Consider the following 22,113-nt stretch of genomic DNA (forward strand, 5'->3'; position numbering starts at 1 on the left):
TGACGGACACATAGCGAACAACCAGGAGAAGCCAAAATAGAATTCATTCAATGTAATCGTTCAGTGCTTCGTCTCGGCGTACTGCAATGCACCAAAACAAATGACCCAATTCATGTTTTTCTGTTAATAAAAATCTGTATTTTAGGACCTTTTTACTTGGACTGAATGGAATGACATCCCACAACAGGGTTTCACAATGGCTTTCTTGATGTCTGTTTATTGTTAGACGTTAACGAATGAACGGACATATGTCTTTTGTTTGATCTTTAAGCACATTTCGCCTTTGACTAAGTGTGACTTCACCTCAATGCAGGGTTGAATGAAAAAAAAAGGCTGTTCCGATTTACCAGTTGCCAATACTTGTTCTTTTAAGATATGCTTTATGGCGTGGCAGGCAATCCCAAAGCAGTATTTGCATTGATAAAGTTTTTGCTACATCCATCATACATTGGCAGACCTTTTCACATCAGTGCGTGTCTCACTACGAACTTTATTCTATTTTCTTAATATCAACCACCCATAAGTTTTATATTAAATTCAATGTAACAAAATGAGGAATGTTTATGCAATGGCATTCAATAGCAATGTGTGTTCAGACAGGAAGTTAAAATCCCATGATTTATAAAAGGTAGATCTTCAATCCCGGTCGCATGTCAAAAATCAATGCAAAGGAATCCTCTCGCAAATATGGCTAAAGAAAAACCCCACCCCATAGAACAAAACAAAAACAACAGCCAATTCTGCTTTTCCAAGGAAAACATGAGGTCCACCCAGAAAAAGTTGCGCAGCATGCTCTTTTGTGAAGAGTGGACGAATAGAAACTGGTTTTCATTTAGTTAATGACACCATGCGGTTGAACAGCCAGTGGCTCTAGGTTAGATCGCAATACGAAAATACATGTCACCAAAGAGTAGTCACTTTCGCTCGTACTATCTCGTATAAAGAACTGCAGAGTCCTCTGCATTTTTTCATTTCAAATGAGCAGAATTTCATTAAATACTGCTAGAAGAGATTGCTCACCACTTGTCAGGCATTTTGGTCAACTTTCTGGTTTGCAGAAGTCCCTAAGAGCTCACTGGAAGTTACGTAACTGTCGTCACTCAAAGCAAACAAAACAAAACAAAAATGTCAGCTGAGCAGAAATTCCGAAAGGTCTCCTGCTCTGTGCCGGGAAACACCCTGTGAGTCAGTGCCAAAGACGCAAGCATGAAGCCTCTCCTAGTGTCGAGTGAAGCCTTTCGGGTTAGCGTACAGGCACATTGCACAAACAGAATGCTCATTTATTTAATGCATTTTTTAGGTTCCCTAATAAGCTGGTCTTGTGTTCAATCAATGTCATTTCCACGGTGAATCTGACAGAAGGTGATATATATAAATATTAAGCAAAACAAACATAAGCCTATAACAAGGGGGGAAACACAATATTCAACAGCCAAATAAACGCTATAAAATAAATAATTTAGAGATCACTGAAAAGCAAATTGAAATCCTTTTTAAATCGTTTAAAAATGTTGCATCACAAGAAAGGCTTTCTAATGTATAAGTAGTCAAAAACACCATTTTCTTGAGTGGTCACTGAGAACTATAAGGTTTTTCTTAAAAAAAATGTTCTGTATAGCACTTACTTTCTCTATGAGTTAAATATGTCCTGAACGCATGTGTAACATTGAAAGACTTACTTCAAATCCTCATGGAATACTGGTAGTTGTGTGCAATGACATTAAGCCAGAAAACATTCCGACAAGTCTAGGCTAATGAGGCTATCCTGGTAAATTGAAGGAAAAGGATACTGTTTGGGACAGCATTTGGTGTCTGGTGATTTTCATTTCCACCTTTGTTATTCATCATCACATTTTTCCAGTTTATCTTGCTTCCTTAGGTTTGTTTTATGGTTTTATGATTCACACAGTTTTGTTGTTTTTGACCATTTGTGTGTTACTTTATTGAGCTTTTTTTTATTGAATACAGTCATTTTTTGAGTACTGGTAGTTTCCTGCGTCCTGCGTTTGGGCCCATCGAAAACCTCAACAAAGACGATTGCACTCACCTGGATTTCTTAGCCTGTGGCCTTCCATTAATAATGATAGTTGTTTTCATATTCAGTTTATGTATGAAGATATTATATTTAATACAATAAAACGCAATTTGTGCAGGCAAATGCAAAGGTAAAAAACATGAATTGGCTTATGTTATCTATTTTTTTTTTTTTTAATTTTCTGCATCTATTCTCTTTGGTCTATATAAACTCTTTAATGTATTGCTAAGGTATCGGGTTTAAAATTCTCCTTTGGCAGATCAAAAAAAAAAAAAAGCACATCAGTTTTAATTTCCCTCCGCCCCGTGCAATTTTTTTCAAATCAATGCGCCCCGCAGCTCAAAAGGTTTGGAGACCCCTGATGTACAGTACATGGTCCGTGGCAAAATTATATTTAAAAAAATATTCCATTTATTTAAGTTTTCATGAACACCAACCCATCCAGCAGAACTTGGTTGAAAAGACCTTTAAACGATGCAAAGCTTCCATCAAAAATACGTTTAAAAAGCGAAAGTTGAAATAAACATTGTTTCCAATGGCTTTCTTAAGGGACTTAATTGGTACCACTCTGGACGAGGTGAACAATGAATATTAATGTATGTGTTTCTTTTATCTATCATGTTTTTTTTGTGATACATGTTAATAGAGAATATCAACGAATAGATTTAGAAACAGCCAAAATTATTTCGAAGTTATGCGTTTGTATCCCTTTTCGTAAACACCGAACTTGATTATGGACATTGAACTCGTCAAATTGATTAAACCCAACTCTGAACTGTTTTTATTTGGAGTTTATCAGATAATGTCTCGGTGAAATCTACTGTGTTGTTAATGTGCACTTTGAACACTGTTCACATTGATTTTAAACTAAGTTCTTTCATGAATGTGCATTTTCATTAAAGTGGCTGGAGATCCAGTGCCACCATTTATGTGGAATTTTGTAATAAAGGCATTAGCATAGACTGATAAAATCCTATCGTTGAAGGATCGGTGTGGAATGCTATGTAACTACTGTAGTCACTTCATGGTATAAAACTTTGCTGTTAGTGTTAAATAATAATTCTCAGGAATCCAGATGAGTACAGTAACTGTGGTCTTTTATTTGGGCCAGGTTCAATACACGTGAAGTCTGGTAGCGAGAAAACAGTTGTGGGCTAAGAGGCAGACGAGGGTTGGGTGTTACAGTAAACCCAATCAGCAAAGGCGACAGTCCAAGAGTTCAACATGCGGTGCTCGTGATCCGGAAGAGCAGGGAAGGGTTCGATGCACTGAAATAACAAAGAAAGACAGAGTGAAAGAGTGAAATTCCAGAGAAACAGGAAACTGAATGCAAAATCGTGACATGAAATGCAAATTTTGTGGCTTTGTGAGCCTTAAAATATTTATATTTATGTTAAATAGTATCCGACTATCTTTAGCTGATACAAATATTAAGGTTTAAAGTGATCGAACTGGAGTTCCAAACTTGGGATAAGGTCATCTTTTAAATCTTTACATAAGTCATCTGCTTTTTTTATAAAAGTCGTCTGGTCAACCCCCCAAAATTGTACGGAAAAAGCATTCAGTGGTGCTTCACAAATTCAAACACACCCTTCTGAAACATATTCAAGGAAACAACAAATCACAGCTCAGTTTACGAACATCACCTGACCACAGACTAATCATTATTCTTACTGTCGTCACTCTGGTGGCATTTTGGGTAGATGGCTGTCCCCTGAGGCAAATATTCCTGAACATTAAGTATAGTCGAGCGATGGCAGCATGTTGTTTCAAAGAAATGTTTGGGTTGACTTCACCTTTAAAGAAAAAAACTTGCATGTGTTGTGCCACTGCTTTCTTATGTTGGCTAGGCTGGTGCCTAAAACACTGGTTCTCAACTGGTCTGACTTCAGGACATTCAACTGTAATAACAGAAACTCAAAGGAAGAAATATTCCACTTTTGAAATGTATCCAGAGAAAGCATTTTTGTGTTTAGAGCAGAGATAGTAGAATATATTCATCTTTTTGTCATGCAATCCCCCCTCCCCCCAGTGACCAGCAAAACCAAAATTACTTCAAGCAACGTATATGCTCGCATATGAGCATACATCGCATATATGCAGCTCCTAAAAACTTCTTCAAACTGCCACATACTATAAGAAATTCAAAATATTAATAAAGTGTGTACCTAAACATGGATGATTAGTTAATTGCATGGTTAATAATAATATACTGTTTAAAAAAATAAAATTATATAATTATAATTATATATATATATATATCCTTCCGTTTATCAGTAATTTTCTTGAGACCCATTATTAGGGGAAGAAAAGGGCAATAAAACAAACACTCTACTTGCCCAAGACACACCACAGGAAATGGTGCTCCTATGACTCTAGTGGTTAAGGGATCCAACACATCACAACCCCAGTCCCTCTTATATGCGCTAATTGACTAAATAGGTGAAATACATCAAGCAGGGCATTATCGCCATCTAGTGTTAAGGAGTTAATTGACCATCTGTTTTTCTTATTAGCATTATTTTGTCAAGGAATAGGCCCGCGACCGATGATTGGGTCCTGACCTCCCGGTTGAGAAACATTGGCTACAGAACCAAATCTTTTCTTTCCAGGTAGTGTAAATTCTTGAGAACTTGTCCCACGGTGCAGATACACGCTTTTATTATCCTTTCTGCACGGTACGCATTTGGCCAATAATTAACCAATGACAAATATACCTTGGAAAACCTGTTACTATTATGTAATAAGCATTTTTACTACGATCGGTGCACACTCGTTTGCATAATCACCATGCAAAACAGTTAAATGTTACAGGTGTGACTTTCTGGACATTTTAGTAACAAGGAAAACAAGCTTTGTGGTGATGTGGCTGCTTCTTATGAATTGAGCTGCCTTGTCAGATAACAGTGGATGTGATAGTCATCGTTCCAGGAAACTCTAAGTCCCTCGTCTGCGGATACTGCACACAATCGAGAAAATAATCGCGGATAAAAGAATGTCCACGTGTCTATCAAATCAAGAGACAGAAAATGCTGATGGCCCCCAAGGACTTGTCATATTGCCAAATTTCAGGCTTCAAACTCAAAGCTAAAAACTAAGAATCAACACCATATGATTAATTAAGTCTCAGTTTAACTGCACCTGCTCTGTGATGGTTTCTAAAATGACAACTTATCATGATATCATTATGTTGTTACTATGTTATTACCATGCTATTTATTGGAAGTATGGTTGAATATACTCAGTAAAAAAAATAAATCACATTGACTCATCACTGATGAGCTATTTTCGGAACAAGATCGTGGGCACCTCAGCTGTCCTTATGGGCCACCCTAGTGCCCGCAGGCACCATGTTGGAGGCCCTGGGGTCTCACAAGACAGAGACACATGGAGAATGAATGAATCATTGAAAATATTGTTTTGAAATAATTTCAATTATTTATTCATTTGAGGCAATTCCATTCTTTGTGACACATATAAATATCACTTCAATGCCAAACAAAATGCCTGAAAGGGAGTTGGGCAAAGAAAAGGTATTAAATCCCTTTTTTTATGATCACCAGAAACGGTAACATAATTAACAAATGGACATATCTTGTCACAATAATATACCAACAAGGTAAGCACCATGAGAATAAAAAAAGTCAAAAAACAAAAACAATGTTAACATGTTAACATGAAAAGGAATTCAAGGATGCATATGCTTATTTAATTATACCCTTCGACTTTCTAATCAATTGTGTCTCACAGCTAGATCTCCTGTGTAATTAAATATACCAACCACCTCACGGATATACATATTTACATAGGTTCAAGACAATAGGGTAATAATAATTATAATAAGAAAGAATAAACAGGATTTAGATAACAAGTGTATAAATGGTCTTTGAAAAACAAAGGGTGATCCTCAAAGCCCTTCATTTTCCCCAGTTCCCTGAGAATAATATGATTCTGTACCGCTTTTTGAACTGGGTCATGCGTGAACATTTCTTGAGCTGCCCACCCAACCCGTTGCACAGCTATCTACATATAGGAAGTGAAAATTTTTTAATGTCGTGTTTTAGATTATTTCCTCCCCTCAAATTATGACCCCCATTTGTCAAGAACCGGAACAGGACCCAGATGCGTGACGTTTAACTCACAAGCTTTATTCTACGGGAAATGGGGCAGTCATGCACGTTAACCCAAACGCCAGTGATTCGGGGATCGTTGAGCGGAAGACATAAGGCTGCAGTCTGGCGTGGAATGACAGGAAGCCAGAGGCCGACGAGGTCGATACCAATTGCACGAGCAGATATCGGATGGATGGGATCGATACCGGGCAGGACGGGACAGACAGAATTGATATCATGCACTGGAGACTGGAGCTCGATAACTAGCGGGACGAGAAAGACGGAAACGATACCAGACACTGGAGATCGAAATCAAACAGAACTAAATAGCCGGGAACGAAACTGGAGATCAATATAAAATGGGACAAAATACACAGGAACGATACCGGACAGGAAACACAAGCAGGAAACCAAACAGAGTCAAAACCCACGTCTTGCAGGTGCAGAGTTCGTTGACGGACTGACAAAGGGCGAGTGAGAGCACTTAGCTTAAATAGGAGGGAAGCCAATCCGTCATCGAGCCTCAGCTGGCGCCAAACGGGCGGGGCCAATTGGGCAACCGCGACATCATTTTTGTTAAAAACGTTTTGGGATATTTTTAGGAAGCAGATTATGTATTGCTTAGTACATAATTTGTGCCGTTTGAAGTGAACCAAATCGGAGAATTTCAATGAATTTGATTTCCAGAAAAGTGCACTTGTATGATCTATGTAACCGACAATGGCTGTCTTTTTGGGTATTCATAGGGATTGTAGTGAATATTTATTCATGTTGCCCCAAACTTCTGCAGGATAACTTAAATATGGTAAAAAACGCGTGTTGTAAAGAATGCAAAATGATATATGTTTTGCCCTGCCGAGATATGCTTCCTGACGGTTTGTCCTTTACATGTTTTGAGTGAGATTTCCTGTATAATTTGTCTTTTATTAATACACCAAGAAACTTTCAATATCCACACATTCGACTTGCACGTGCACTAGAGTCTACATAAAATTAAGGGAGCTGATAGATCCACAAAAGGTAGGGCAGAAACAAAGTTCGGTCATTTTCTAATAACATTAAAAGTAAACTTGCAAAAATAATCTAACACGATGAAAAAAATCATCATTATTGAAAAAGAAAACACTTTAAAAGTATATTCTAGTATTAAAAAAAACGTACCGAATTGTTTACTGTAAATGCTGCTGCCTCAGAGCCTTCTTCTGAATCTGTGACTTAGCACCGCATGTTTCCTCAGAAGCACTCAGCTGCTTCCAAAGATTGAATGGGAGGAGGTTTGTGTGCCTTGCACTTTTTTTTTGGCATAGCCGCGGACTGGTCGACTGGGACTGGACTGGGACTGGACTGGGCTGTCCGATTGGAAACTTACTCTTATATAAGAATTGTGCAAAATATGGGACAGGGCAGGAAAAAAAGGTGTAGAAGAAGCGTTGAAACCAATTTCCTGCAGGTTGACTCATAAAGCAGACACGATGACTGGAAAGTGGGCCATTCACGGGTTCAATAAAGTGTAAGCCGTGTGGGTGACACACATCCGCCCATCGTGCATTTTATCTCAAACTAGTCACGTTTTGTTCCACGCTGCCCCCCCCCCTCAAAAGGTGTCGACATTGGTCAGCAAACAGGAAAATGAGACATTGCGAAACAGCGTCAAAAAACCTGAAGCAAAGATGCCCTCTTTCCACACTTCTCGCAATCAAAAGTCATCTGAGAGCTATCCGACATTGATGAAAGACAGATTCATCAATGATTACAATAATGGGTAGGGTCACCCCTAGTTACAATATTTTTCTTGTAATTTGAGACCTCAACAACTAATACGACACAGAAGCTAATCTCAAAATTGAAGAGATGAACATAAAATTGTCTTCTGTCGTAATCAGATTCATACTCAAGGTGCTGTACTTAAAATGTCAAACAAAATACAAGAATGAATAGACTGTATTGTCATAATAGTGGTACAACGATATTGACAGGGATCTACGTTCAGTGCAAGTAAATCTAACTTACTTGCTCACCCAAACAGCATTCATCTGGCCATCAGGTTGGTGAAGAATTGAAGAATAAAGTTTATATTTGGGACCAGTCAAGAATCTACCAGACATAACATACCCAATTTCAATTTGCCTTTTTTGGAAGTACATTCTTTAAACATTTCAAATGTTTATTGTTAGTAATTTCATTAGATCATGTCAATGTTTAAGATTTCCCACACTGTTTTGCAGTTTCCCAATGCATCTCAAACAGTGGTCTGTCTCTTTTCGCAGTTGACATTTTTTTGGAATAAAATAAACAAACACAGATCAGAAGAAGTTGTTGTATCCTGGTACTTTTACTGCGTTGAGATTCTAGTCAAGTCACATTTATTACATGTATAGCTCCTGATTACAAATGTCTTAAAGGACATACCACGATTACACCATGGCCTGATCTGACACCAACATTCAGGCAAGCAAAAACTCAAAACCACAACATGAGGAAAATAAAAAACCTTGAGAAAGGGCTTCACAAGTGGTCATCCAGCATACCAGGCTGCAATTGTTTTGGCATTGGGTAACAGTAAACAAAAAATAGTGAACATCAATCAGAGAAAAACATAGGTAATATGTTAGAATTGTCCAAAAGCAACAATAATTCCCCGAGCATGCTAATATGCTAGCTTATAATATATGATTATCATTTTTTTAAAATTTGTTTTTATTAACCAGTTAACAGTCAACTCAATAAATCTATTTTTTACCCGTTTAATTGCAGAATTTGGTGATTTGTGAAGCTTTTGCTTGATGTAGAATTAGTTGAGTACCTCTATGACTTATGAACCCAAATAAAAATAAATGGTATATAATAAAATAGTTATCAAGAGGCGAGGGCCCACTGTAGTACACTTATTTTCAAAGAGCAACATTTTACATCCAGACTTGCTTTAGTTACCACCGTACCTGTCAAGCAATGATTTATTTGAATTTATACAATTTGTTTTGCTGAAAACTGTTGATATGATCACATTGCGAAATGAAAACGATTTTCGATGACCATACCGTTTTTTGCCTAACTTAAGTAAAATTGTTTTTATTTCATAAAACGTCATTTCCTTTGGACACTTTTTCCAAAATCTTACACGTGCGTGCAATTTGGTTGTTTCCGTGATTATGTGTGCTAAATTTGGACTTCGGGCAGAAGGAGCATTTAAAAAGTGAAAGACAACTTGCAAAACTGAAGAAGTTAGACAAATGATATATGAATAAATTACATGAATGATGGAACCAAAACAAGTATACTCGCACAAGTGAATTTCGTAATTTTGATCTCCAGTTTTCACCACCCTCATTAAGTATTTTTACACCTTTTTTATTACAAAAAAAACCCAATAGGAAAAAAAATACAATTTGGGGGGAAAAATGAGAATTTTTTAAACTTGACTTCTACAATTTTCAGATATCTATGGTTGGTAGATATGTATCACATGTACCACTGTATTTGAATGTGAGTTTTGATCGAATAGTAATGGGAGGATTAGTGGTAAGAGTCACATGTGCTGTGGTTTGTATGTTGTGTTCCAGTCAAATTTAAGGAACCGAATAAGACTTTTGAGTGAGTCACCTGCTGCGGCGCGTCAGGAAACCCATTCACACGTTACTCATGACACAGCACGCGTGCACTGTATTCCTGCTCTTGATAGTCATTCTCTCACCAACGGTAAAGTTCAACACACGCTCTCCCCCCTCCAAACTGTATATTTGCTGCCGATGACTAGATGCGGTAGTCGATTTTTGGATTAACTGATGCTCAATCCCTTATTTTTGGGTATAATGGACTCAAAATCACATGTTAGATCAAAATGAATAACCTGCCTTATTTTCTGGGTCCAGGTGACCACGACAATTCTATACTGTCAATTTAGGCAACATGATCATTTAAAGGTGGTGTCTATACCTTCAAAATATTCTACTTTCCAGCGCCGTCTACAGGCTGAAATCATTATTGCAGCCGCTGTCAAGTTCCTTTTGTTGCGTGTGAAAGTATGTGAAATTCTTAGAAGCGCTTGAATTAACTCTTTCCTTTTTTATGTTTTTGGGGGTTTGGGTTGGCATTTGGGCTGTATTTGATACAGTTCTTTTCTTACTTTCACCATTTACATCCTAGAATACGCACAAGCAGGAGCGTGAAATCACACTTCTTACTCCATCACCCCCGCCTTCTTTCCTTTAGAGCAGGGGTGGCCAACACATGGCTCTAGAGACGCATGTGGCTCCTGGCTAATAAGAATGCGGCTCTTTGCCTCTTCTTATTTTCTATATACTGTGGCTCTTTGTCTTGTTTCATGTTTGTTTTTTTGTGTGTATTGAAGGTGGACACTTGCCTTGAAATCAACACAAGAACAATACTTGTTGTATTGTAAGGAGAGGAAGGAGCGTGTTATGGGAAATGTTTTTAATTGTGTGTGTTTGTGTGTGTCTGTGTGCCATGGCAGGTCAGTGCGTTGTGTGGCTCTTTGACTTTCACAGTTAAAAATTTCGTCTCTTTGTGACGAACTTGTTCACCACCCCTGCTTTAGAGTAATGCGCTCCATGGCCAGAACACCGAGAAGAAAGATAAAATAAGATTGGCGGGGTGGAAAAATATATACAAGGGCTTTTAAAACTCAGTTGGGCATCAGTTGTTAACTCATGGTAGAGAATATTTTTAATTATAAACTTTTTAAGGATACTTAAGCCTACGCACTCAACCTATAAGCTTTGAAATAAACATTAAAGTGGTGCCGGCAATTCATCTCAATAATATTTTCAACAGATATTGTACTTTTGGATTTTTTGGATGAAAAAGTGTGCCTTTGCTCAAGAAAGGCTGTTTTAGAAGACTTAAATTTAGAATAAAGAAATACATTGACATCCTATTGGCGACTTTAAAATTGACCTAAGCAATAAATGTGAGTGAATGATTGTTTGGCTCTGTGTGCGCATCGATTGGCGGCCAAGCATTCCAGGGTGTGCCTTACCCACTGCCTGATGTGAATTGGGAAGATCTACATCACACTCGCGACCCTATTTTGGAGTCGCGGTTTGGAAAATGCATGACTAGGTTGCCATTTTACAGCGTTATACAGTAATATTTGTGACAATATAGCCTAGTGAGAGGAGTAACTATAATACAGACGCTGGCCTACTTACGAACGAAATCCGGACGATCGTTCATAAGTTACTCCAGTGCTATATTTTGTATGGAGTCTATGTTTAAGGTTTATATAAGTATCTTTAAGGCTTGTATAAGTAACCTGTATTTTTTTTAACTGAAAAATAAACGTTTAATAAAATAATATGCTCTATAACGTTGCACAGCCGGCTGAATGATAAAGCATGGTACTGAAAAACAAAGCTACACATTAGGTGTTGGCATTCTGTGGTCTGTGAAGCCCTTTGAGACTCCTTGTGATTAAGGACGTCACACATAAACAGGACTTGACTTGACTACAAAGTTAAATTTAACTTTTGAAAGAGTTAGGCGACCTCCACTGTGGTAAAAAGTGGATGGAAAAAAAGTGATCCAGCCATTTTCTCAACCGCATCAAGCTTTCTTATTCTACTTGCTTTTCAAAAGAAACGGCTCGTCTCTTCTTTGAGCTTTACACCAACCATATCGAATGGGTGCACCACTTATCCTGAGTAGGGTCGCGAGGGTGCCGGAGACCATCCTAGCTGTCTTCGGGCAGTGGGCTGGGGACACCCTAAACTGGTTGCCAGCCAGTCGCAGGGCACACAGGGACAGACAACCCTTCACTCACTCATTAACACGTAGGGACAATTTGAACCGGACAATTAACCTAAAGTACATGTTTTTGGAATGTGGGAGGGAACTGGGGTGATGGAGGAAACCCACGCAAGCATGGGCAGAACATGCAAACTCCACACAGGAAGGTTTGATCTCATGACCTCAGAACTGCCTGCACGAGATATTAAACAATAAAAACGTCAAAGGTCTTAGCGCGCTAGAGATACAGTACACGACGTATTATGTTTACACACGAACTAGGAAGTAGAAGCCGGATTTTTTTTTTCGGGGTTCATAATGGGTGACCTCTCACAATGCCACGACACGCCTGTGGCGGCGGAAAGATGCGCTACAGTAAATTTATGTACTCGGAAAAAGGCGCACACAATAAAAAATCTAACTTACAGCAATGTCCGGATATATTTCGACATCCCGAAAAAAATGTTAATATCTACCGTTTTATGTAAGTCGAAAGGTCGTAAGTAGGGGAGCGTCTGTACATGCGAAATGCCCGGGCCAAATTATTTCCAAGCTTTGAGTTGGATATTTGATGGGTGACCGGCAGCAAGACAAACACATACAAAAACAAAGAAAATAAAAAAAAGGGAGAAGGTAGCAAAAAACACACACAAACACGTTTGGACCATGACCAACCCAAATGTCCAAACACCCAAACAAGTTAAGCACCTCGGCTCCTAAGTTGGTCATGCTTTCGTCCCTCCAGATGAAAAGGGGCCACAAGAAAGCGCCCATGTCACTCAGGTCAGGGTGACACAACACACTCTTCTGTTCAACAGCAGGGCCCGACAGCTTTCACTGGTTTACCCCTGCTGTATCATACAGGTGCCCTGCCCATCCCTTTGGAAACATCCACTATCCTTTTACAACACCTCTCCACTCTTTCTTATCACCAACAACTACTACTGATATTAAAAAAAACTGTAAGACTAAATCTTGAAGATGCATTTCAAAACAATTGTCACCAATGGAATGATTATTATTTTCATTCATCAGTACTCTTTGTGCATGTCTTTAGCTTTCATTTGATCTAAATGCAAATGGAACCTTATCTGAGTGAAGGCAGGAACGAATTGAGAGTTCAGGGGATTTCTTCACTCCGAACATATTTGAAAAAAAACTGATGTGAAATGAATGAAGTATCATTTCATAAACACTTTCGTGTCTTTTTATGACAGGTTTCAATGTTTTACTTTCATGTACAGTATGTTGTGCTATGTTTTGATTCGAGCGCACCAAAAACTAGCAAAACTGCAAACTGGCATCGCCTTCTATGCTGAAAACTAGCTTCTTCCTATTCTACGGCCAAGACTAGTTTCTTCTTCTTCTTCTTCTGCAGTCCGCTTCTTCACAAAAAGAATATGCAATATATAAGCCGGAAAGTATGGTACTGTGTATTTTGTATGGTTTGACTTTTCTGTTAAAACAGACATTTTGACTCCCGCAATTTAAATAGTTTTGCTTGGTGTTAAATGTGACTGAGATACACCTAAATAGAGACAAGCAAGGTTCCATTCCAACTAGTTTTTCTTGTAGCTTAACTGATTGTATATTTTACTTATTGTTTACAACAGAAAACAACAAAGAGGCAGTGACACACGCTCTCCCCCCTCCAACATTGGCTTGTGCGCTTTCTTGGAAAAGACTGTCACAAAACATGTTCTTCCTTTGTTTCCCCACAACGCTATGACACACCTAACTGTTTTCATTTAGAAGCTGAGAGTTTTCTTTTTGAGCTGGTGAATTGTTCTTATCCAAACTTCATCTAGATAACCTCGCCCCAAGATTTCATTCAACGTCCACTTATTCCAGTAAAGCCGCCCACGGACTGTTACCCTGTTTGTTTTTCCTGTAAGTCATCCATGTAAATAAATGAATTTATTTTTCTTATCCCAAAAATGCTGGGACCTTCGAATGGAAAGCCTGCAGGAGTAAAAAATAAAAGTATTCTTTTTTTTTAGCCCAACAATGTTGGGACTTTCGAACAGAAAGCTTTTTGAAGAAAAATACACTTCAAGAAAATGTACAGCTAAACGTTCAACCTTTGGTGGAAGAAATTTGGATTTTCTATGATGAGTACACATGGGGCTTGATAACCAGTTAAGTGTAAATATTTGCAACCTTAGCATCTTACATCTTAAAGCTCCAATGTCTAATATGTGACCACTAGATGTGTTGTCTGGTATGAGCGAGGGCCTGCAGCAGGATGCCGAACAAACATGGTGGGGTCTTAAGTGGGGATTCCCCAGTGTAAAAGAAATACAAAATTATCGACCTGTGAAGATTAACATTGGAATGATAGTTCATGTATTTTTGCCTATGTTTCAAATACATTTTTGTTTGAACATAACGACAGATTTAATGTACAACTAGGAGGCGCTAAATGTTACACAATCTCCCTTTAAATATATATTTAAGTGCGTGTTGGGGTCACTACTGTAACTGATTCCTGGGGGACGAGGCATTCCTCAAAGAACACCAGAGTAAGCCCATGATACAGATTCAAAATAACTAACCTCTGATTGACCTTTGTGGTTTAAATAAAGTGTTCTATCATTGGCAGTGGCAGGCTGTGTTTTTCACACCTTGGCCTTTAGTAATGGCCTTAAATGGCCTTGGGGGTGCTGGAGCCCATCCCAGTCTTCGGGCAGTGGGCAGGGGACAACCTTAACCGGTTGCCAGCCAATCGTAGGGCACACCCTATGTTCCTGCACGGAGCCAACGCTCGGAAAACGCCGGTCTACTCGTGACTCCAAGAAGAAGTTCGCAGGCCCAAGAGCGTTCTCCATTCGGGCCCCGGGGCTGTGAAATGCTCTGCCCCTGGAGATAAGACCTGCTCAGTGGGAGTTTTTAAATGTTGGCTTAAGACCCACTTCTATTCAATAGTTTATGATTGTGGCCCACCTCTTTTCCTTTCCTTTTCCAACTGCCTGCCTGGCTGGTGATAATACGAGGGAGAAGGATGATTTGAGATGAGTCACCAGACCAGCATCTGGACCTGACGCATGTTAACGCCTGCCGGCAGAGATGGGAAGTTGCGTCGTTACTGTCATGGGCTTTTTGAACAAATTTCAACATATTACCTATTGTTTTCCTTAATTAATGTTCACTATGTGTTGTGTACTGTTCCCCAGTGCTATATCTATTGCACCCTGGTCATTCTGAATGGAGGATTAAGGAGGATTTTGAGTTTTTCCTTGCCCGCATGTTGGTTTAAGATCAGCGGATGGTGTAAATGTAACCTGTGCATTCCCTTAAGATATCTTGTGATAAAGTGCGATACAAATGTGACTAGACTTGACTTGACACACAGAGACAGACAACTCTCTCACTCAATCACACCTAAGGCCAATTTGGATCTGTAAATCAACCTCATATGCATGTTTTTTGGAATGTGGCAGGAGGAAACCAATGGGGAGAACATGCAAATTATGCGCTGTCAGGCTGGTAGCTGCAATTGAAGCCTGTACCTCTACACCGTGGGGCTCACACGCTAATCACTCAGCCGTGTACAATATCTAGTGGTCAAATAATACAAAATGTGCCCTTAACTTTCAAATTAACGCAGGGGCCAAAAGTACCATCCTGAGGGCTGGGCAATCTCACTTCTCATGCAATACAGTATTGCAATATCCAGGTACACTCACACAACTGTTTGATCAGCTTTTCAAACTGGTGTGAATTTACAATTTTGGACCTCAAATTTTCCGTTTTAATTCAAACGCCTGGAAGCGAACGAGTGAATGAGCAGTTTGCGCACAAAAAGCTATTTCGACACAAGGGATGATATTTTTGTTCGGTCTAAAAGCAGAAACTGCTACGTGCGATTGAGTTACAGACATCCGATCGAGTGTCTTGTCCTTTGAATAATTGTCTGCAAACCGCCAAGTAGCCGAGCTCCACAAACGGGATGGATGCCGTTCGTCAGACGTGAGAAACTCAAGCTCCTCCGGTATGAGGTCATCGGCAGCCAGCAGTTCCAGGATTGCGTTTCGACGGGGGAAGGCATTTCCATTTTTAATCTGTACACATGCACATGTGGACACGCGTGTGCATGTGTCTTGCATTCATAGGTATGGTACGTCAATAGGTCAGGTTCAGTCAGGTCGTGTTTATTACAAGACGTTTCAAAGGGCTACAGACTACTATTCCACCATCCCCTGATCCGAAGCCTACATGAGTGCGAGGAAAAACTCATAAATCAAAGTATTAGGAAAATGAAGACACTTTGAAAGTGGCTGCAAATGAGGGATGACCAGGCACAATGGATGTTCCAAACGCATCAACAGACAATACTCAGACACCATCAACATGAAATATAGAATATAAGGAAATGTTCTGTTGAAAACGTTTTGTCCCAAAATCTAGACAGATATTGCAGGTTCTAGACTCTAGAATCTAGAGGATGGCATACATAGGACCCAAGCTCCAGTACGATGGCTCGGAATTCATGCATTGCGCAACAACCAGGCTTATCGTTCTCCCTCAACGACAAGAAGACAAGAGTATGAGGTCAACTTAAGCTATTGAATATAAGTGTGTCTTAAGCCTAGATTTAAACACTTCCGCTGAAGTTGCAGATCAAATCTTAGAGGGCAGAGCATTTCAAAGCAAATAGAGAATGCTTTCGAACCTAGAGTTCTTCTTGGCTCTTGGAATCACTAATAGACCAGTGTTCTGTGAATAAAGGCTCCGAACAAAAACATCGGGAGAAATTAAATCAGAAAGATATGAGGGGGCAAGTCCATACAAAATTTTGTAAAACAAAACACACATTTGCGGCCTGGAAGCCATTAGGGGCACTCGTGTAAATAATTTGAAGCCCCTGCCTTAATAGTAAAGTTAATGGTACAGTTTATACTATCTGACCACTCGATGTCATGCAACTGAGAATACAAACAACAGAGACTCAAAGTGACCAAAACAAACGTTTGTATGTGTACAGAAAAAAAACAAGATAAAAAAACAAAAAATAAATTAAAAAAGGAAAAAGGAAAAAATAAGAAAAAACGTAAAAAAGAAAAAAGGGAAATAAGAAAAAAAAGAAAAAAGAACATGGAATAAAAGAAAACTGAAGAGAAAAAGGAAGAAAACAAGAAAAAAAAAAAAGAAAATAAAAGGGAAAAAAAGATGAAAAATGGAAATACTACCCAAAAAATTTTCGTCTCAAAGTGGGCTCTATAGGCGCACAGCCATTCTAGTTTTTCTTGTCTTCATCTTAATCATTACAGTCGGATTTTTTTTTCTTTGAAACTAATTTCGCAGGAATTATGGCCACCTGCCCAGCTCATTTAATTGGAAATGCAAGCGTTCCACAATCGTTTCCTCTTTCATAATAACGAGAACGGAACTGGTTAAGCCAAGCATTCTCGGTCACATCTGGTTGATCATTAGCCAAATCCATGTGAGCAAATGGTTATTGCTGCAAATGAAGCTGAGCTCATTTTGGCTTGTGAGTCAGTGGGTGACGGATGGGGTTGGTGACTTCACCTTAACCCGCCGCATCACTGAGTTAACCTTAAGCTGCTTTTAGTAAATGTATGAAATTGGTCACAAACTTCCTACAGTATTTGAATGGTGTTTTAAAGCTTCATCTTTGTATTAAGGTTCGAAGCAATGCATTTTTGGTCAAATCTAAGCGCCCAAAAAAGATCAAGATTAATCTTTGCTCTTCTGTATCCACAGGTTTACTTTGCGGCATGTTGGTTAGATGGTGGGGGGGGGGGTTCTCAAGCTTGCAATTATGACCTCATACTAGCTCTAGGAATTATCACCGCAGGCTGATATCTGTTTTGTTATAGATTAAGACTGCAAATCATGAACATGCTTCCGTCTGCTTTGACAACTCGGAACACAGACTAATTTCTTTGACACAAAGGATAGAGTGACACAAAAATACTTTAAATAGCGATTCTATGGATGGCAGAAAGAAAAATTCTAATTTTGGTCACCTTCCAGGCAATTATAGAAGAAAAAAAAATGTATTTGATGCACTTTTCTCGTTTGTCTGTGACAGTGGTTAGTCACAGTTACTCCTAGGTTAAACAAGGCGTTGGGGGAATTACTTTTTCACACAGGGCCAGATAGGCCTAGATTTTCTTTGTGCTTTACTAAACGGAGTCAAAATATTCAAAACTGTGTCTTGTATTTCGTTGGGTTGTCTGTGTGATATTAAATTTGGTTTAATGATCTGAAACCTGCCCTGCAACTGGCTGGGAAAAAGTTCAGGGTGTCCCCTGCCCACTGCCTGAAGATAGCTGGGATGGGCTCCAGCACCCCCACGGCCCTAGTGAGGATACGGTGCAGAAAATGGCTGTATGGATGGTTAATCTGACATTTCAGTGAGTGATCAAATCCAAAAAACACCAACTTCAGCAAGGAAGCAAATCATTTTTTCTCGGCACTCTGGCCAACCGTAATGGTGACTGTTGCAAAGCCCTGAAGATGAAAAGCAATCCATTATTTATCTGACCGGTGACAATCTATAAATAAATACAAGGGAGCGCAGATGAGCAGATGATGGGACGCTGACACCTAGTGGATTGCGGGGCAGCCATCCACAGCTAGAAGATCAGTTTGATTGCCGTTGCTTAGACAACAGTATGATTAATTACCCGCCCTGCAGGCTTTGGCAATGACTTTGCGTAGGACATGCGTAATTTCCCGTCTATCACATACAGACATTATCTTCAGCGCTGTTTTTAACTGTTCATTTTGTCTGTTTATTGGCGTGTACTAAACTCTTTCCTCCTCTCCCAAGTAAATAACTTTCACCTGTAGTTTAGAAAATATGGTTGTCTTACCCGAATGGACCATTCCTTAATTTTCTCTTTAAATGCGAGCTGCTCTGCTCTTTTATGAGGGAGGTCTATAATGTTTGAAGTGTTTCACTTCATTTGCATTAATCATGCTCATTTGTGTTAAATGTCGTCCCCTAGACAAATGGAAGTTGCTTTGTGGCAACGATTTGCACGTAACTCAACCTGGCACTTGTATGTTGTTGCCTAACAGCCAGCCCTAACAACCATCCAACCATCCATTATCTGCATCGCTTATCCTCAGTAGGGTCGCGGGGTGCTGGAGCCCATCCCAGTTATCTTCGGGCAGTGGGAAGGGGACACCCTGAACTGGTTGACAGACAGTTGCAGGGCACAAAGGGACAGACAATTTGCTCACCAATTAACCTAACATGCATGTTTTTGGCATGTGGAAGGAAATGAAATGAAATGATCTGCATTTATATAGCGCTTTTCAAGTCAATGACTTCCCAAAGCGCTTTACAGTGTGCTTCACATTTCCCAATAATAATAATAATAATGCATTTTATTTAAAAGCGCCTTTCAGGCCACCCAAGGACACTGTACAAACAATGAAAGAAAAAAATACAATTTAAAAAGTTGTAAACGAAATAATAAATAAAAACAAGACATAAAATCATAAAAACATAAGAAATGGAGAAGCTATGTGTTAGCGGCCTTGTATTGCAGCCATGTAAGACGCTAACCTGCTTATTGTGGGGAATTAGGGGTTCAGTGTCTCACCCAAGGACACTTCGACCTGTAACACGGACAAGCCGGGATTCGAACTGGGATCCCTTGATCCCAAGACGAGCGCTCTACCTCCTGAGCTACTGCCAGAAAACCGGAGTGCCCGGAGAAACCCACGCAAGCACGGGGAGAACATCAACACAGCAAGGTTCGATCTCATGACCTCAGAACTGTGCCGCACACATGCTAACCACCGCACCGCCGTGCTGCCCACCCTACCAACCACTTAATGTAATTCAAAGTAGATATGCCTCTTTCAGGCGAGCGCTGATTCAAATCCAGAAATACCAAGCAATAACAAAATGATTGCATGCCTTTTTTTAAGTAAACAAGGCTAACGTCAACCTGGCCTACCATTTTTAGAACAAATTGCAGTTGCTCTGTCAATGGCATGCGCAATTCATTTTTCAATCAATTGATGACAGCAAAGTGGCCTACTACCTCAATGTTTAGAGGTCCTGGGTTTTATTTGCATATTCTTCCCGTGCCTGCATGGGTTTTCTCAGGAATCTCCTTTCTCCAAAGACATACATGAAGGTTGCTTGGTGTGTCACATACCTGTCAACCTCCACGGCTCCATGCCCTTAACAAAATTTTGTATTTTCCCTTACAAAATAATCTTACACCGTATTTTTTTTCAAACGTGTTTATTTATGTAGTTTAACATGTAGTTCATGTGTTTCGTTATATCATATATATTGTTAATTAACATTTTTTGTGAGATCCTGAGTTGCTCGACATGAATGAGGTTTATTGTAAAAAAGGTTCAAAAATTAAGTCGCTTGGACGTTCCCCATAGAAGGAAAAAATACATGCAAATATAATTAAGTAGAATAATACATTTTCTTATTCAAATTATTCATTCATTTTCTGCATTAAATTATTGTTGATTAAAGGGATAACCACAAACCTGTCTTTTTTCATTTTCTCCTTTTATACTTCCTTTTTTTCTTAACTTCTTTATACAACATAATAATTCGTAATATAATGCATCAAAGCAAGTGAGACGTTTGAGATGAGTCGAGCCGAAAAAGCCGGTTCTCTAATAAGAGACGGACTTCCTTCCACTACATAACTACCACATGAAATCCGAGACTGCAGACGCATGCGCACAGTAGCATTAAACCGCTTGCTTGATTTGCAACAAAAAAACGATACAGAGATAGCAAGATAGCGGCAAACTCGTTTCACTTGATTTGCCGTTTCGTGATTGTCCGTGTGTACCGGATGGTACCCATAATTGAGAACTTTGCGTTTTTCCGTACAGATTTTCTTGTACGTCGTACACATCTTAAAATGCATAATAAACGTACTTTGTACGGCAAAAATGTACAGGTTGACAGGTATGGAATCAACTTTAAGTATGAATGACTGTGTGTAAGGTTTGTCTTTATCTCCATGACATGTCCTGACATTGGCTGGAAACCAATCCAGGGTTTTCTTTTCCCATGTCAACTGGGATCGGCTCCAGCACCCCTGCAACCTTCGTGACAACAAGCGGTTATAAAACCAAATAAATAAATTAATAATTTCACCAAAAGGATCAAAATTATCGTGTGAAAACAACAATAATAAATACATGGTCTTGTGGAAGCGCAACAGTCTAAAAACACTAGGGACCAACTTAATACTAAGACCAATTCGTTTCATTTTTCTGGATCAGTTTAATCAAAACGACCCAATTACTAAGATTGTTCTAAACATAATGTCCCAGGAGTATGAAATAAACAAATGTCGGGGGTGTTATTTCAAACAAAAATACAATTTTTCACCCAAAAAATTAAACATGACACAATTTTTATGAGAGACCTTGGGTTAAATGAACACAATTTTTAACTATTTTTAGAGTGTATCAGCTCGGAACGACTGTATACAGAGTCAACAAGAGCATTTACAGACTACCGTAGGAGGACACATGCAGCCTTCTATAGCCAGAATCCCAAGCAATCAAGCTCTCATTCGAGATAAATGGAGCCCCGTTGCCTGGCGGTCCCATACCTCCTCCGTCACGTGATGTCTGATGGCACCTGTGAGAGGAGTGCTTGACATAAAAGAGCAGAAACCTGGTCAGCCGATCAGGTCAATTAATTAGCACTCAACAGACAGATGGAAACAGGCCAACACCGCAATATGCTTGTTTTCGCTTTGTTTTTTAGATTGTTGTCATTTTTTTATACTTGAAAAGCATTGTCTTTATTGTCATTATAAACAACATCATGTATATTGTTTACAATGACTTCTTCAAGTCATTTCTGGTGAAGTGGTTCTTAATCCTCCTCGAATAGGCTGCCTTGGTAACCTCAATGCCTCTCTTGAAGTCAGCCCTGGCCGTGCAGTAAAGAGCCTCATCTCCTTACCTGAGGGCAGTTTTGGTGTTTGCGGAAGGTTTAAACTTAGCTGGTCATCCTGGGTTTTTGGTTGGAAAACACCCAGATTTTTGTATCACCGTGACATTGTCTGTGCAGTTTTTTACGTAGGAAAGAAGAGTGTGAGTGCAATGCTGTGGGTTGTAATTCTCAAACACATCACAGAAAGTCAGTTGAAAACAGTTTTCCTGCAGCTCAGAGAAAGAAACCTCAGGCCATGTTAGAATTGGTCTCGTCTGTTTTCCTCTGGAAGGGGCTAAATTGGGGGT

At 39.3% G+C, this 22,113-nt stretch overlaps 1 protein-coding gene across 1 annotated transcript in view; it reads right to left on the minus strand.

Moving 5' to 3' along the window:
• Positions 1-3,195: 3,195 nt before the first annotated feature.
• LOC148373650 (transmembrane protein 235) overlaps positions 3,196-22,113 on the minus strand; it is a 65,430-nt gene continuing 46,512 nt past the window's right edge. Inside the window, exon 5 of the mRNA XM_088327699.1 lies at positions 3,196-3,303. The gene's annotated coding sequence lies outside the window, so the exon portion shown is untranslated. The remainder of the gene's footprint in view (positions 3,304-22,113) is intronic.

This window comes from Urocampus carinirostris, chromosome 1 (genome assembly GCF_059441175.1).
Source record: "Urocampus carinirostris isolate Australia breed hairy pipefish chromosome 1, RoL_Ucar_1.0, whole genome shotgun sequence".
Taxonomy (NCBI): Eukaryota; Metazoa; Chordata; class Actinopteri; order Syngnathiformes; family Syngnathidae; genus Urocampus; species Urocampus carinirostris.